The sequence below is a fragment of the Vanellus vanellus genome, assembly GCF_965231255.1.
Source record: "Vanellus vanellus genome assembly, chromosome: 4".
Taxonomy (NCBI): domain Eukaryota; kingdom Metazoa; phylum Chordata; class Aves; order Charadriiformes; family Charadriidae; genus Vanellus; species Vanellus vanellus.
In genome coordinates this window covers 5,905,537-5,919,980 of record NC_138909.1, presented here as the reverse complement: position 1 = coordinate 5,919,980, position 14,444 = coordinate 5,905,537, and the positions used below count along the sequence as shown (strand labels likewise).

At 39.0% G+C, this 14,444-nt stretch overlaps 1 long non-coding RNA gene across 1 annotated transcript; it reads left to right on the top strand.

Moving 5' to 3' along the window:
* The first annotated feature begins 4,845 nt into the window (after positions 1 to 4,845).
* Positions 4,846 to 13,493, top strand: LOC309671043. Its single transcript, XR_014269100.1, has 3 exons — positions 4,846 to 5,053; positions 7,871 to 7,973; positions 13,438 to 13,493. It is a non-coding gene; the product is annotated as an uncharacterized lncRNA (long non-coding RNA).
* The last annotated feature ends 951 nt before the right edge of the window (positions 13,494 to 14,444 follow it).

The window sequence follows — 14,444 nt, the reverse complement described above, 5'->3', positions numbered from 1 at the left end:
GCAGTACAAATGATATTTTAGAAAAAAAAAGAATCTGGTAGTGTAAAGAAAAATAGTAACAGTTTTTAAAGCAAAATTACCAAGGTGAAACAAACACATTATCATCATCCAGATTTGGCGCTTCCTTACAGTTCTGATAGAAATACCACTTCAGGTGCAAATCTCCCAAAGAGGACAAAATGTCGTTTTGAATAAGCTTCTACTTTTCACTACATTGGCATAAATCTAGATAAACCCTAGGGAAATGAGTCACTCAAAACATACAGTACAGAAGAATTTGACCCACTGCATAAAGAGTGACTGTGCTTCTTAAATTTATTTAGTTTTCCAGTAGTGATGAGAATATGACAGTGAAGTGGACAGCAAAGACGAATCCAGGTATCACTGCAGCCATTTCTCATCCTAAGCCTGGGATGTTTCTACTGCATTACTGCATTTGGCGAGGTTAATGATGGGCATGAATCTATGCATTATATCCTGTCGTTATGAAACATGAAATATGAAAATATGAAACAATGAGCCACTCCTTGCTATAAAATACCTGTCTTTCATAATTCCCCCTTTTTTCATCATTACAATGAATTTAATTTATTTCAAGGCAGCTAATAAGTAAAAGCAAAACGCTTTGTTTCAACTCTGCAAAAGATGTGGGACTTTGCTGAGGAAAACCAAGCCACACAATGATGACAGTATTCATTAAAAACACAAGATCTGCCGTGCAATGCAGCTTCTGACTTAACCATTATTTTCATAATTTGGATGACTAGCTCTAGAAAGAAATCAAAATCTTTTATCCAAATTTTTCAGATGTATTCTTAAAATGCAATAATAGTTCTTCATTATTTTTCCTTTTTATTTGGAGGTTTCATTTGGAAGCTGCAGCTCATCCTTAACTAGTAAAAGTTTACTTACACACAAGGGAACTATAGCATGAAATGTTCAAAATGAATGAGATAAGACTAAAAAGTAAACAAAGTTTAAATAATTTTGCTTCTCAAGATGAAATTATTTTTTCAATCACATATTTTAAATCTGATTTACAATTCCCAAAGTAAGAACTTCTGGCACGATACCTGAAAATACAGACTTAGGGGAATAGAGTACAATTTCATAAATATTGGTGTTTATCTTCAGAAGCTTCCAGATTAGTAAGCAAAATCACAGGTTTATCCATCAAATGCAAATCTATAAAACCTTAGCTAGTAGTGGCATTATGTAGTGGTTTCGAATTAATCTAAGACAGCTATCTGGTTGAAAGAAATCACCTTCCTACAGGAGCATCCTTGGTGTTCATAAAACCTCTGTCTCAAAATCACATTGCCAAAACACTGGACAGTTGGTGGAGGTGGTAGATTTCCTCAGAGGGAGACCTATCTCTGGACACTAATAGCTTTTTTCTCCCAGACATGATTTCCCTGGGAGAGTCGTAGGAACATTCTTTGAAGGCTGCAGTTTTTGCTTCAGAATGGCTCAGACTGTTCTGAGCTGCAGGTATTTTGAAAACAAAATTAAGTTTCCATACAAGGTTAAAAATATTCACTGAGCCCTCTCCCACATCAGACTGCAGGAGCTGAACGCTACTATGCTATCAATACAGTCAGTATATTTTTCAGGAACAAAATATAAACATTGAGTTAGAACACTTAATATAAGTTTGCTAAGTACTTTTGCTTCCTTTCTTGGTCATGGTTATGAGAAAGTGTTTGTTTAAATGTGGAGGAAAATGAATAGATTCCCCAGACTTCCCTCCTTTGCCAGCAAATACAGTGCTCACCGTACATTGCATAACATGTGGGGAAAAGGGAAAAATTAGATTCTCTTGTTAAAACACTTGTTGTCTGTCACTAGTTCGTTTTTCTCTTTTCCTATAAATGTACACTTAGGGCCACCTCCGTTTCCACCGACTTCTATAGTGACAGGTTTAGTCCTTAGGGTTAATGAGAAAGGTCTTTGGTCTAAATTCTGCGCTCTCGTGTCCTGGCATTAATCCCAAGTAACTTTCCTACCACTCCGACAGCAACGGTGAGGAGGACCGGGGAGATGGCAGTATTCTGTCAAACTGCCCTGAGGGTAAAAGCTCATGATGTGGAAGTTTAGTCAACCACAGCAAATGTGCAGTCTTGAGAAGAAGAGAAGGGTGCTACTCCAGCCTCACACCTCTGCTAGGCTGCTGAGCTGCCCGGCAGTGGCAATGAATTAGAGACTCAGAGGCTGCAGAGCAGCCAGGCACAGCGAAGGGGTTCAACCACAGCTCGTAGGAGAATGCGTGCTTGAGTAAATACCATGTATGTGCTGCCTTAAGCTTTCTTCTCTCAATGAAATCTTCTAGTTAGTAGGAACTAAGCCCACCACCCATCTGGAGGCTGTTTGGCAGCGTGCGAGAAGTGAGGGGTTTTATTCCAGTCACTTTTCAGTAGACTGTGTTAACATAAGAAAGTCATTACTACTTTCACTATTGGCAAAACTGCAGTGACCTAAAGGAGCCAAGGGATGTGAACAGACAGAGACTCGTCTAGGACAAGGAAATCTATGTCACTGTTCAAGGCTTTTTGAAGAGCGAGCCATGCACCGTGCTGTGTGGTTAAGGACCTCGGCCCTAGCAGTGACAGATCAGTACCTTTCACAAGCACATCAAAACTCTTATGTGCAAATAAAGCAAGAAAGGGCTTCTTTCCTTAATTTGTGGGATATACAACTTTCAGGAAGGAATTTTAACGCAACGTGCATATATCATTTCCTACCAGATCCACAGAGATGGCCTTTATAGAGTCAGATAAAGACAACAGTAAGACGAGTCTATGTATTAACTTCGTATCCCTTTTCAATGAATTTCTGTCTCCTCTCTCTGTGTCAAACATCTGTGAATAATTCTGCCAAAACTCTGGAAGCCGGCTAGGAACTACCAAGCTCAAGTGAAAGCATCTGTGCTCCAGATAGCACAGCTGTATGAATGATGCGGCTCATCTGCCTGCGGAGCACACACCATGCCAGCTGTTTGACAGGATGAATTGGACGGGAGATCGATGAGAGGCTCTCTGAGAGAGGCCATGGCACACTTCAAAAGCATTTTTTTCCTTTCACTCCCCTGCTTTTATGCACTGCGCATACTGCTTCTGTTATTTCACTTCTTTAATCTGATAAACATTAATAAACCAGCAAGTTCTTCTCCCAGCACTGATTCTTTTAATAATTTCTTGAGGCAGTCAGCTTACAGTCTGCTACTTTGCTGGGGTCAGACAGCTCAGATTACACATTCCCCTTCCTGTGTTAGCACCCAAGGATTTCTGTAGAAAGTTTCTATTCTACTTTGTAATCAGTGAAAACTCAACGAGGTCTGCAGCATGACCAGCTCTCTTGTAATGTCCTGTACTGGAGGGAACATTGTTGCTGATTACACAAACATTTTTACCTTTAATGGCTTTCTTTAAATTGCTTCATTTCGTTGTGTTGTGCTTAGTTCAGCTCTGCTGAGGAATAAGGTATCAGTTATATTTTTCTCATTTTTGGAATAAAACCAAATTAACCTGAACCCAAATTGCCCGCTTTGTTAACAAGAAAGAAAGTAAATATTAAGAAAAGCTTTTGTCATCCTTTCGAAGGCCTTTTCTTTTGTGTTTACGGCTCTTTTTATTTGAGCTTCATGAACATCTGTGTGGGCAAAGCTGGGTTGGCATGAACAGTACGCAGAGAGAATTTCAGGCCTGTAACAGAGATTTGCTATCTCTGAATTACATTCTTGATTAAATAAAACACATTTTGACAGGCTGAGTTGCCTTTTAAAGGTCAAGACATTCAGCCAGAGAACAGAAACAATGCTATGTACTGGTCCATGTCCCAAGGACCTTTGCTAAGCAGCCCAGATCTGTGAGCAATACACAGCGAGATCAAAAGGACAGCGATAAACCAGAACCACCAGTGTGCGTGGTCAGATAATGATGGCTCTCTATTGCCATTAACTTGTGTTAAATGCTACCAAAGAAGAGTTTTCTGAGGGAGATTTGAATAGGAGAGGATATTGTGCTTTTGCACCAGTATGAGGTATTTTCAAGCACTGGTGATGATAAGAGCACAAATGAAAAGCAATATAGTGAAATGTGGTGAGAACACTACAAATACCAGAAAAGAATTTTACTCTTGACCTGGAAGCTGGAAGGGTATTTATAGGGTGATGGGCAATGTGGAGAGGGACATTTCTCTGATTCCTTCCAAAAAGAAAGTAAAAATAGGAGGGCAAATGAAAGTTAGGCTATCTCCACACTGTTTTTTGAAGTAGTGGGTAGGAAATGTTTAAACTCAACCTTAGCAGAGGGAAAGAAGCCAGAGGCAGGTAGATGCCAGCCTGAAGCAGGAGAGCTGTTTGTTCTGGGAACATCAGAATAAATCCACCTGTGTTTTTTCTATTTGTATTTTGTGACAGACAGATTTTTAATTAAATTATACTAACACTGCAGACAGCAAAGAACCTATGCAGGAGAGACCTCACTGTCTAACAGCTATCTGGGACAGTACAGAGCTCCAGCGGAAGCTCCAGCCCCAGCAGGCTGTAAAACTGTCTGCTGCGTGGGTACTGTCCTCTTCCAAGATGATCAGTGACACCTGGACTCTCAATGAGGGAATTAACACTGTATCTCTTATCAATGGGGCTCATTTTGTTGACATGTTCACACTATTTTGTTATCTTTGTCTTTCCATCAGATTTGCCTGATGCTGGCTAGCGGACTTGAAGGATCCTGGAGTTAAAGGAACTGACAGATATTCAAAGACACAGATAAACACACAAACTGAAAGACGTTTCACTCTTTTTTTTTTTATTAACTTGTAGTAAGAACTTCAGAAATTATTTTATATTACTATTCATGAGCGTAGCTATTCAGAAACAGCAAGAATCCTGGAGGGAAAAAAAAAGAAAGAAGCAAGAAGCTCTATTTTTGAATGAGGGAGGTTGTTTCAATCTGAAGCTTTCCTACTGGGATGTAAAGTGACCAAACTGTCCTAATGCTTTGAGCCACTCTGAATGAAAAACAGCCTGAACCTTCAGGGACCACCACAGCAAGTAAGGACTGTTAGCAAATGAAAACAGTAGTACTATGCATGTTTCAGCTCAATGCTCAGCAGGGTTGTATCTGTTAAAATCTACATTCTACAAGTTTTTATGGCTGGAAAGCACTTGGGAGAACTTAACTTTACTGACTAGTTTAAGAACAACTTCTATTTCTTTACTTTTTCCCCTTATTATTAACTATAAGCATTATAGAATTCCCATTCCTGTTGCTTTTGTTTACATATATATATTTATGTCCTTTTTGTTACAGATTTTCCATACTAAATTATTCATACTATAGCAAGCAATGGAATTACAAGATTACAGCAATGGCATTTTTTTTTTCCTAGTAGTAATATTAAACTTCATGCATCAGTTAAATTGAATATTAGTCCATATAAAATGAACACCTTTCAACTTCACTAAAAATTCAAAACGATCAAGAAGACTGATTCCAGTTTTTTCCCCTGTTGCTAGTTTTCCTTCCATACAACTCTGTATTCTCTTATCTCCCCACACTACTTTTAAGTAGCAAAACAACGTCATATTTTTATTCGCATACAGACAGAGATCAAGAAATTAAGAGTCAGTCACTAAGTAACTAAAGGGAATAGCTGTGATTTATCATCTCCTGTAAACTAGCAAAAAGATTCTGCCTAAGACAGAAATGCTGGGAGGATAAATCAATCTACATCTGAAAGACAGTTAAACAGCAGATTGATAGATGTAAATTCATCAAAAGAACGGTTCTGGTCAATTATCAATATGTTGGATTTCCTTTACACTGAAAGAACACATAGTGGCAAATGTTTCCTGATTTATCCTGGGTTTTCAAGACCTTAAAGTAAGAACAGAGGAAGAGATGTGATTCAGGGCAGCCTGCAGTAGCTGTTTTCCTGTAAACACAGAATCCAATCCTGTCAATACCAATTTAATCAGCAGTGGTTTTTCCTCATGAAACCTATAAAGTCAGGTGTCAAAGATAAAATAGATTTTGGCAGTTATAATCAAAATGCATACACTGCAAATTCAGATTATGCAGTATAAATGAATCTGAAGTCTGTATAAATGTATTGAAGTCCATACACTGCAAATTCAGATTATGCAGTATAAATGAATCTGAAGTCTGTATAAATGTATTGAAGTCCAGTACTGCAATACTTTTCTGCATATGCTTTTATCTGTTGATATCAGTGGACTGCCAATGTTTACCATGTGCTCTAGGTAGCAGAAAACTCTTATAAAATACAGAAACTCCCTCTTCTAAATCACTAACAGAGGAAAACAAAATGACAGATAAAGGCCATGTACCACACACACAAAAATCCTGCCTTTCAGTCCGTTTTGCACCTCTGTCATCTGGTCTTATATGGAAAGGAGGAAAATAGCAAGAGATATGTATGTGTACGGTGCAGGATGAACTGAGAAGCCAGGCCATAGCCTGCAAGCCCTCAGCTGTCCTCGCAGGCTGGGCCATGCCGTGTCACATTTCATTTCTTCAAGGGTGCTCATATTATTACTCAAGCCATGAGAACACCACATGAACTTCTGTTTCCACATAACCATTTTCATTGTGAAATAAATAAAATTAAAATAAATTACATAAGCTCAGGTAAAAATTAAATGGTTTTTTTGGGGGTTCTAAAAAGAGACCAGACTTTGCAGCCGGAAAGCAGGAACGTCAGGCACAGCCGGCAGCTCGCAAGCAGCTGGAAGGAGTTTTAGGCTCATCAAGAGTCTCTTTAATATTGTTGTTCCAAACTGGAACAGTTTAGCAAAATCATGTGCTTATTTCTGTATCACTTTCCCTGTGTACCTATCTTTTTCTGGCAGCTTTGTTCTCACACAGTTTGATTCTCCCCTGGCCTCAAATCTACACTTAAGGCCTTAAAAGTGGGGTGCCACAACAGCTAACATGCAGGTACTTGCCTCCTTTATTGGATGAGACTTCTTCCTTTTGAAGGATGACAGCCACAGTTCCCATTTTCATATTCTACCAAAATAAATGTATGCCTACATTTTTAAAGTGCAAAATCCCAGGTAGCTGGTCACTGATGCTTGGCTGTGGCTTCCAGGAGTACTTATGTATGGCACTTCTGGCATTTTAAATCCCAAGGTATCTAACCGACATGAACAGAGCCACCTACATCCATACTGGTGTGCCATTCAGGCAGTAAATCCCTGTTATACTCCAGAACTGCCTATTGCTGAGCTCCCTCAGAGTACTCCTATGAGCTTGGCCCCACTCAGGGATGAGCCAACTACCTGATTTCAGGGCTGAGTGGCCAAGTTTCTCCTTGACTGCGAGCCCACTGGCCAGCAGATCAGGCAGTCAGCAGTGAGGTACGTGCTGTTTGCAGATGCTCACATTATCCATTTGGGAGCAAAGACACCAAATCAGGTCTGCCACACCTGAGAATCAGGCGGCGTTCCTTGCAGCCTGCAACACGCTGTTGACGTACCTCCTTCTTTCTCTCCTAGGACGTGGTATAAGCTGCCAGAAGTAGCTGTGTAACCCACATGCCTATAGAAACCCCAGATACATTAAAAACCAGCTCCCCAGTGGTTTAGAAGACTAAACGCAATACAAAAGTGACTCATCTGATGTAATTTTAGCTATGACAGAAACTTTTTCTATAGCCTAAGTCAAATCACATAATCTTTCCACTCTGTTATCGCCATCTGTAGTATAGGACCAGTGACAGCTCTTGTTGTCCTCACTGATCTAATGGGGGCACACTAATTAATAGAAAAGCTTTTAAGAGATGCAACTGGTATTTGGGTTCCAACAAAAATTGTTTTACTTTGTCATTTCTATTGGTTTTACAGCAGCTCGTGAAGTACCAATTATGCTAAATGCTGCAGAAACACGTGGCCATGGACGACCCCTGCCTCAGAAAGCTACTAGTGTGCAACCTGCCAGTGATGAAATGTAAGTAGCAATTTCAGAAATGGAGCACTGAGTGTGAAAAGATATGTAGCTGTGACAATTTGGACCAGGTAGCTCTTGGATCACTCACTATTTTCCTGAGAAATATGGCTTTACTTCTTCAGGAAGGCAGGGTGGTGCTGACGCCAAAGCTATTTGATGGGAGAGTCTAAAGATCCACTTCACTGATTTGCTCTAATAGTTTTCTTCTTTGATTTACTAGACAGAAAGTAGTTACCTAGTATCAAAAGGTTTTGAAGGCTCATGTCACCCAAAGCCTAAAAAAAAAAAAAAAGAGATGAGGCAGGATGAACAGCCACTGTGGGGAACACCTCTTCATCAGATTGCAGCTGATTTTGGATCAGCAATGGTACGCTGTGAATACACTCATTCAGATGCCCCTGGCTGAACAAATGTCTACACCACAGATGTCGTAAGGGATAGGCATGAAAACTAAAGGAGAAAATGGAAGGACCCTTCTGAAAAAAATCAAATGGCATCCAGAAATAGACACAGACTCACGTATAACAACCTCTTTTCAACCTGACTGTGCTCGTGCATTTTGTTCTTGAGTACAATTAAAATGCCATACACGCCCCATATATTCATTTAGCAGAGCTGCAGTTTGCCATAGTTACAAACTAATCTCTCATGCTTTTTCCTTGCTTGTTCAGAACAGTGAAGATTTTGTGGTTATACCTTTAGGTTATAGCATCAATGGTATATATACATAAGTAATCTCTCTGTTCATCTTGTTTACTGTTTAATTTTTTGTTCATCTTTCACAATCACAGATCAACACTTTACTTAATTACCAGAATATACCTACGCATTCCTAAAATTCTCTGAAAACAATTTTTATGCCCACTTCAGTGCTATACTCTGTGTTTACTTGTAGACTCTATATTGGACTGGGTACAAGCCTCCGTTTTCCCCCCTCCTTCCATAAATTAGAAAAATATGTGAATATTTGACGACTTACCCACCCAAGCAAGTGATATATTTGTGGTACAGCTTCCAGTACAAAGAAGTCCAGACTCTGGTTGTGATCTTTAGAAAGTATAGTGATGATTTTATTTCATAATTATTTTTCCAGAACCAGTGATGCATATAGAATAGCAATAATGTTTCTTCTCATGAGTAAATCAGATCACAGTTTTACTAAAGTGTATTTCCCCCTAATGGGTCAAAAAGAGTTAATTTATTCTGTTAAGTACAGTGCAAGCTGGGTCAAAGGAACACCTCATCTTTCAAAAATGGATCAATAGGAAATGTTCAACAGTTCAGTTACTTTGGGGTCTGGACAAGATCAAGACTTCTATTACTCTAAGTAAATAATGTCAGGGAGAGAGTATAATTTTAGATTTGCAAAATGCTTTAAAACTTTGGCACTAGCCAAACTTATTACTTTTATCTATTTGTAGCACTGGGATACAAATTTTCTGGGCACCTTAGACAGTGTACAGCAGATGCTTCATAGAGTTTCCAGAGCAATGACTAAACAGCAGTTTTACTCATTATGGTAGACAGAAAACAATGAAATTAACTGCATATACACTTGTGAATGTTGTGTCCTGGGTTATGAAGATTTCATAGTGATAGTAACAAACAGTACCAGAAAGATTAACCAGCTCTCTGCTGCTAAAATATTCCTCATGTGACCTATCGAAGCAGAAATTCTTATGTTCACTACGATGATTCCAAAATGTTAGGAAGTAAAATACCTGTTTAACATGTATTAACCCGAAACTTCAGCAAGATAAAATTAAAAAGAACCAAACTAAGAAAAACATGTCTTGAAATCCCACGTGAGATCCTGAAGACAGAGAAGCAAGCATTGTTCCATTATTTAATAAGGAAATTGCAGATCATTTTGCCTGACATCAATGTCAGAAAAACTGATGGAAAGGCTGGTACAGGAAGCAATCAGTGTACAATTAAAGGATGATAGTACAATTAACGCCAGTCAACATATAAAATTAGTTTTGTCAGGAGAAAAAACCCAACTTCCTATTTTCCCATGAGACTGCGAATTAGTTTGATAAAGGAAACTTCTGTAAGATTTCTGTAGGACTTTGGCTCACAGCTTTACAGCATTTTTGGTAAAAAACCCAGCAATATATAACATCAGTGTGGTCCATACGAAATCGACCCAATCCATACTGAATGATCTGAACAAAAATATAAAATTATTGCTGGAAAAAGCTGCAAATTACAAAAAGTTATAGAGTGACAAATAATAGGAAGGGCAGGCCTTTAATATAGACCAATTAAGATCACTTAGTAAGGTCTGGACTATATTTTAACACGGAGAAGACAAAGTTGTTCATTAAAAGAACAAAGGAAACTGGTCTTATGTCCAAGACAGAAAATGATTTTGTGAAAAGCAGTGAAAAGAAAGCAACAGTAATAGTAATAGAAAAGCAACAGTAATAGTAGACCCAACCAGACGTGTTCTCAGAGCAAAGTGTAGGCAAAAGTTATTCTTATTGTACAAGATGGGGGATAGCTGGTAGGAGTTGGTGGTGCTCTCTGTCGTTTCAGAGAGATCATTACTGGGAAAATGTGCTGAAAAAAACATCTCCAGAAAACCAAAGGCTTTACTGAAAGAAACGATACTAATAATTTGTGATGATACGAAGCCTTTAGAAACTCCAGTTGTTAGGTTAATATGTGAGAAGTTTAACAAAGAATTTTGGTCTATGAATACAGAAATTGGAGAGTAGATGGCTTTCTAATCTGTTGGAAAAAAACATAATAGGCTCCATACGTGCTACTGAAGACAGATAAATGCAAAGGAAAACCAGTAGAAATGTTCAGCAGCAAGGAAAACTAACTGTGTGAACAACATACTCGGGGATGCGTTGGATCTGAATCCCTCTATAGTCTTTCTAAAACCTTGCATTAATGCTGAACTGCTGGGTGAGTTTCCATGGGCTTCTATTAGGAAAACACGAGGAGATCATCATAAGAGTAATGTATTTCAAACTGCTGTGGATTTACTTCTTGTTTTCCCCCACGAGAGTATTCCCCCATGTTCCATTTCTGACATGCTACGTTACGCAAATACTCAGAGCAGAAAACATTGAGCTGTACATCCTGCTGCCCACTGTGCCAATGCTGGTCAGATCCTCAACAGATTTTGATACATATCCTGCTGTCTTCTGCAGATACTGGGGCAACTCTTTATAACTGGCAATTGAGAATGCAGAGAGAGATTGAAGCTGTGAATTGAATTAAATTCTGGATCCACTGACATGGGTGAAAGCTATTACACTACTCCAGTGGAGTCAGGGTTTTCCTCCTCACACATGCTTAAGCAGCCCATGCAGTCCTAAACAGCATGGTCCAAATTGCAAGGATATGTACTTGAAAAACATCTGACTAATCTTTGATTTATACAGTTCATCACTCAGTCTTCTGCTCCTAACAACTACAATTCCAAAAAAAAAAAAAGCCCCGTATAATTTGACTTCATAATTACCTGTAAGTCTAAGTACAAACCCAATACTTTGATTCAAAATCACAATTACTAATAAAAGTACTAATAAGATCAACTGCTAATTGAAAATACCCAACTAGGCAGTAGGTGCTAAAAAGTTCTTCAAAATAAGCTATGTATCATGTAAATGAAATAAAGGGTTTGTTATGCACTTGAGAAGGGCCTGGAATGAAATCTGGCCTACACAAGTTTCCTACTTACCTACTATTTAAATGCTGCCAAACTCTATGTATACATTAAGAAATAACAGGTTGATCACAGCTTAAATTTTCAACATGTCAGAAGCCCAGAAAGATCTGCTGAATGCAGCTGGAAATGGACTATGTGGGCGCACAGTTGCCGAGGGTCGTAGCCCATTTGAACCAGTCAATGCATTGCAGTTGTTGTTATCCCACACGATACAACCACAGCGTCATCTCCCTACTCTAGATCAGGGCTGTGTCTGCATGGTCACTGAAGATGTGCTTCTAGCACGTAGGTGCCAGAAGCTCTAGTTAGCTAAAGCAGTAATGATGCTGAGAAGTCCACCTACAGTTTCACCTACCTGCATCATACCCAATCATACCCAACACCTGACTACCTGGCAAGTATTTAAAAAAAGGGAATAGAGAGTAGAGTCGGTCACCACAAGTCAACAATATCAGACTGTTGCCAGGAAGGCATATCCAAAGGTGACTGTATTAGCATGAATATAGTCTGAAAGATACCCAAAATAGCCCTTCCACTTCATTTAGTATTGATATGTGTTCAACTGGATTCCTTGGTCCTACCTTGGTGAGACACCGCAGGAATGGCAGAGACAATCTGGGAAATGTCCAAAAGGAAAAGAGAATGATCAGAGGGCTGGGAAATGTGACGTTCAAGGAAGGATTGAAAGATGTGGCACTACTTAGCTTAAAGGAGAGAAGGCTGAGAAAGAGAGAATGAGACTTGGGAACAGTCTTCAAATTTCTCCTGAGACTTCTGATAAAAAATGGTCAGCTGACATACTAAATGCTAATATGTTAAACTCAAATTCTAAATTACATTTTTCAGGAGATAAAGTTAGACAGTATTTTCCAGACAAATGTCTGCCTATTGCAAACAACTTCGAGAAGCTGCTGCTTTCCTGAGATTAACAATAATTTCACATGGTACTTTGATTGACGCAAATGCTCAATCACATTCAAATCAAAATAGGAGGAAGCTACTATTTTACATGGCTTCCTGTAGGACATATGCAATGTTATCCCAGAGGAGAAGGCAGGTTATGCAATGAGTGAGCAGCTCTGCATAGCTATGTTTATTTGGGAAGCATTTCCAGCAATTATTTGGGAAGGACTGAGAGAATTAACTGGGTAAGACATTCTCATGATTTAGCATTTTCATCACTAAAGTAGCAATTAGATTTTAAATGAATTGGATTTCGGTTGCTATTTCACTCTCTATGCAACTTAAATAATGGAAGGGAAATGGAAACTTGCTTTACTAATATTAGGATTCTTCCACTGCGTGCGTGTTTGCATGCGTGTGTAAAAGTGCTGGCCAATAAAGAAGCGGAATAGTTTCCTCTACCTTATCATATTCTAGCCTCACTGGCAATATAGTACAGCCCTAAACTTGTTTTAGGAGCCAAAATGGACCAACTGTTTTCCAGATTTAAGTGATGGCAGAAAGACAGCCAATTCCCACTTCTTAGCAAAGCTAAATACTGCTCCAATTCATCTAATGAGTAAGTCAGACAAATAAGTCAACTATGGTGAAAAACGTATTTTCTTTTAAAAGGAAATGATATAGAAATAAGTGACTTTCAAATAAGTTTAAATAAATACAGAGTTCTTTGAACATAAAATAACACATAAATACTTCTCTGATGATATACTTCCATATTTGCTCTTACTAATTAACATGATTTAGCAGCATTTCCAATTTATGTGCCTTGGACATAAAAAACAACCGCACCTTTCTTATCTCCTTACATGACAGTATCTGCAAAACATACAAATGAGAAACTTCAGCTAAAAGGCTTTTCTGCCATCAAGTCCCGCTATAGAATGGCCTACTGCTGGAAAAGCATCCTAGCTTCTATACTGAGCTCTCAAGGCATACTGCTTTGCTACGAGCAGCACTTGAACCGGACGTATTTATTTGTATGCCATTACTACAAATCTATTTCAGGTTTATAGCCACTGCACATCAATTCTGTCATCTGAGTTCTGGAGACAAACTGGAAAGCTGGGCGTAAGCTAAGATACATGGAGCTTTTTCAGAGCACTTTGGAAGCCAAAATTATGGAAGACTTTTTCCACTTTTACCATTCACTCCTTTGTTATGCTTGGCCTTCATCCCCTCCTGTCACCTTAAAAATGAAAACAGCATGTTCATTATTATTCATGGAAATTCATCGGATACGGAGAAAGTATCCCTTTTTTCCCCTAACTGTTTCACTTCTATTTCTTTTGGGAAAGACTATGCTATTCTTTGCTTGGGTAGCAATCTTTTGAACTGCTGCTTTGCCATTGAATTTACAGGAAGATAATAATTTGCATTGGCTTTACTGATTCTTATCTGTAGGCTAAATAATGGTGTGGCTGTCAATCCCGAGCGAAGCACACAGTGCTGTTGCACTGCACAGCTTCCCCCTCCTTTGGTACCCTGTCATACCTACACTGGCCCAGCCTGGGCAGCTGTCCACAGCAGAGGCAGCTTCACCCAAGGGTCCCCGTACCTTGTGGCACGAAGGACAGTGACGCTGTATGCTCCTCAGCTCGCCTAGTATTTAATATTACATGTTTACAGCGCTCAGTACAATATCTGTTCTTGACTGGGGCTTACTGGATGTTACTACAGTATAAATGCTTGTTTCTATTACTGCTACTCCTAATTATATGAAATGAGAGGCTATGTATTGCAGCTGACATAATTTCATCGACCATTACCTTGTTATTCTCCTATGAGACAGAGAGAAAATCCTATCTTACTTTTTAAATACC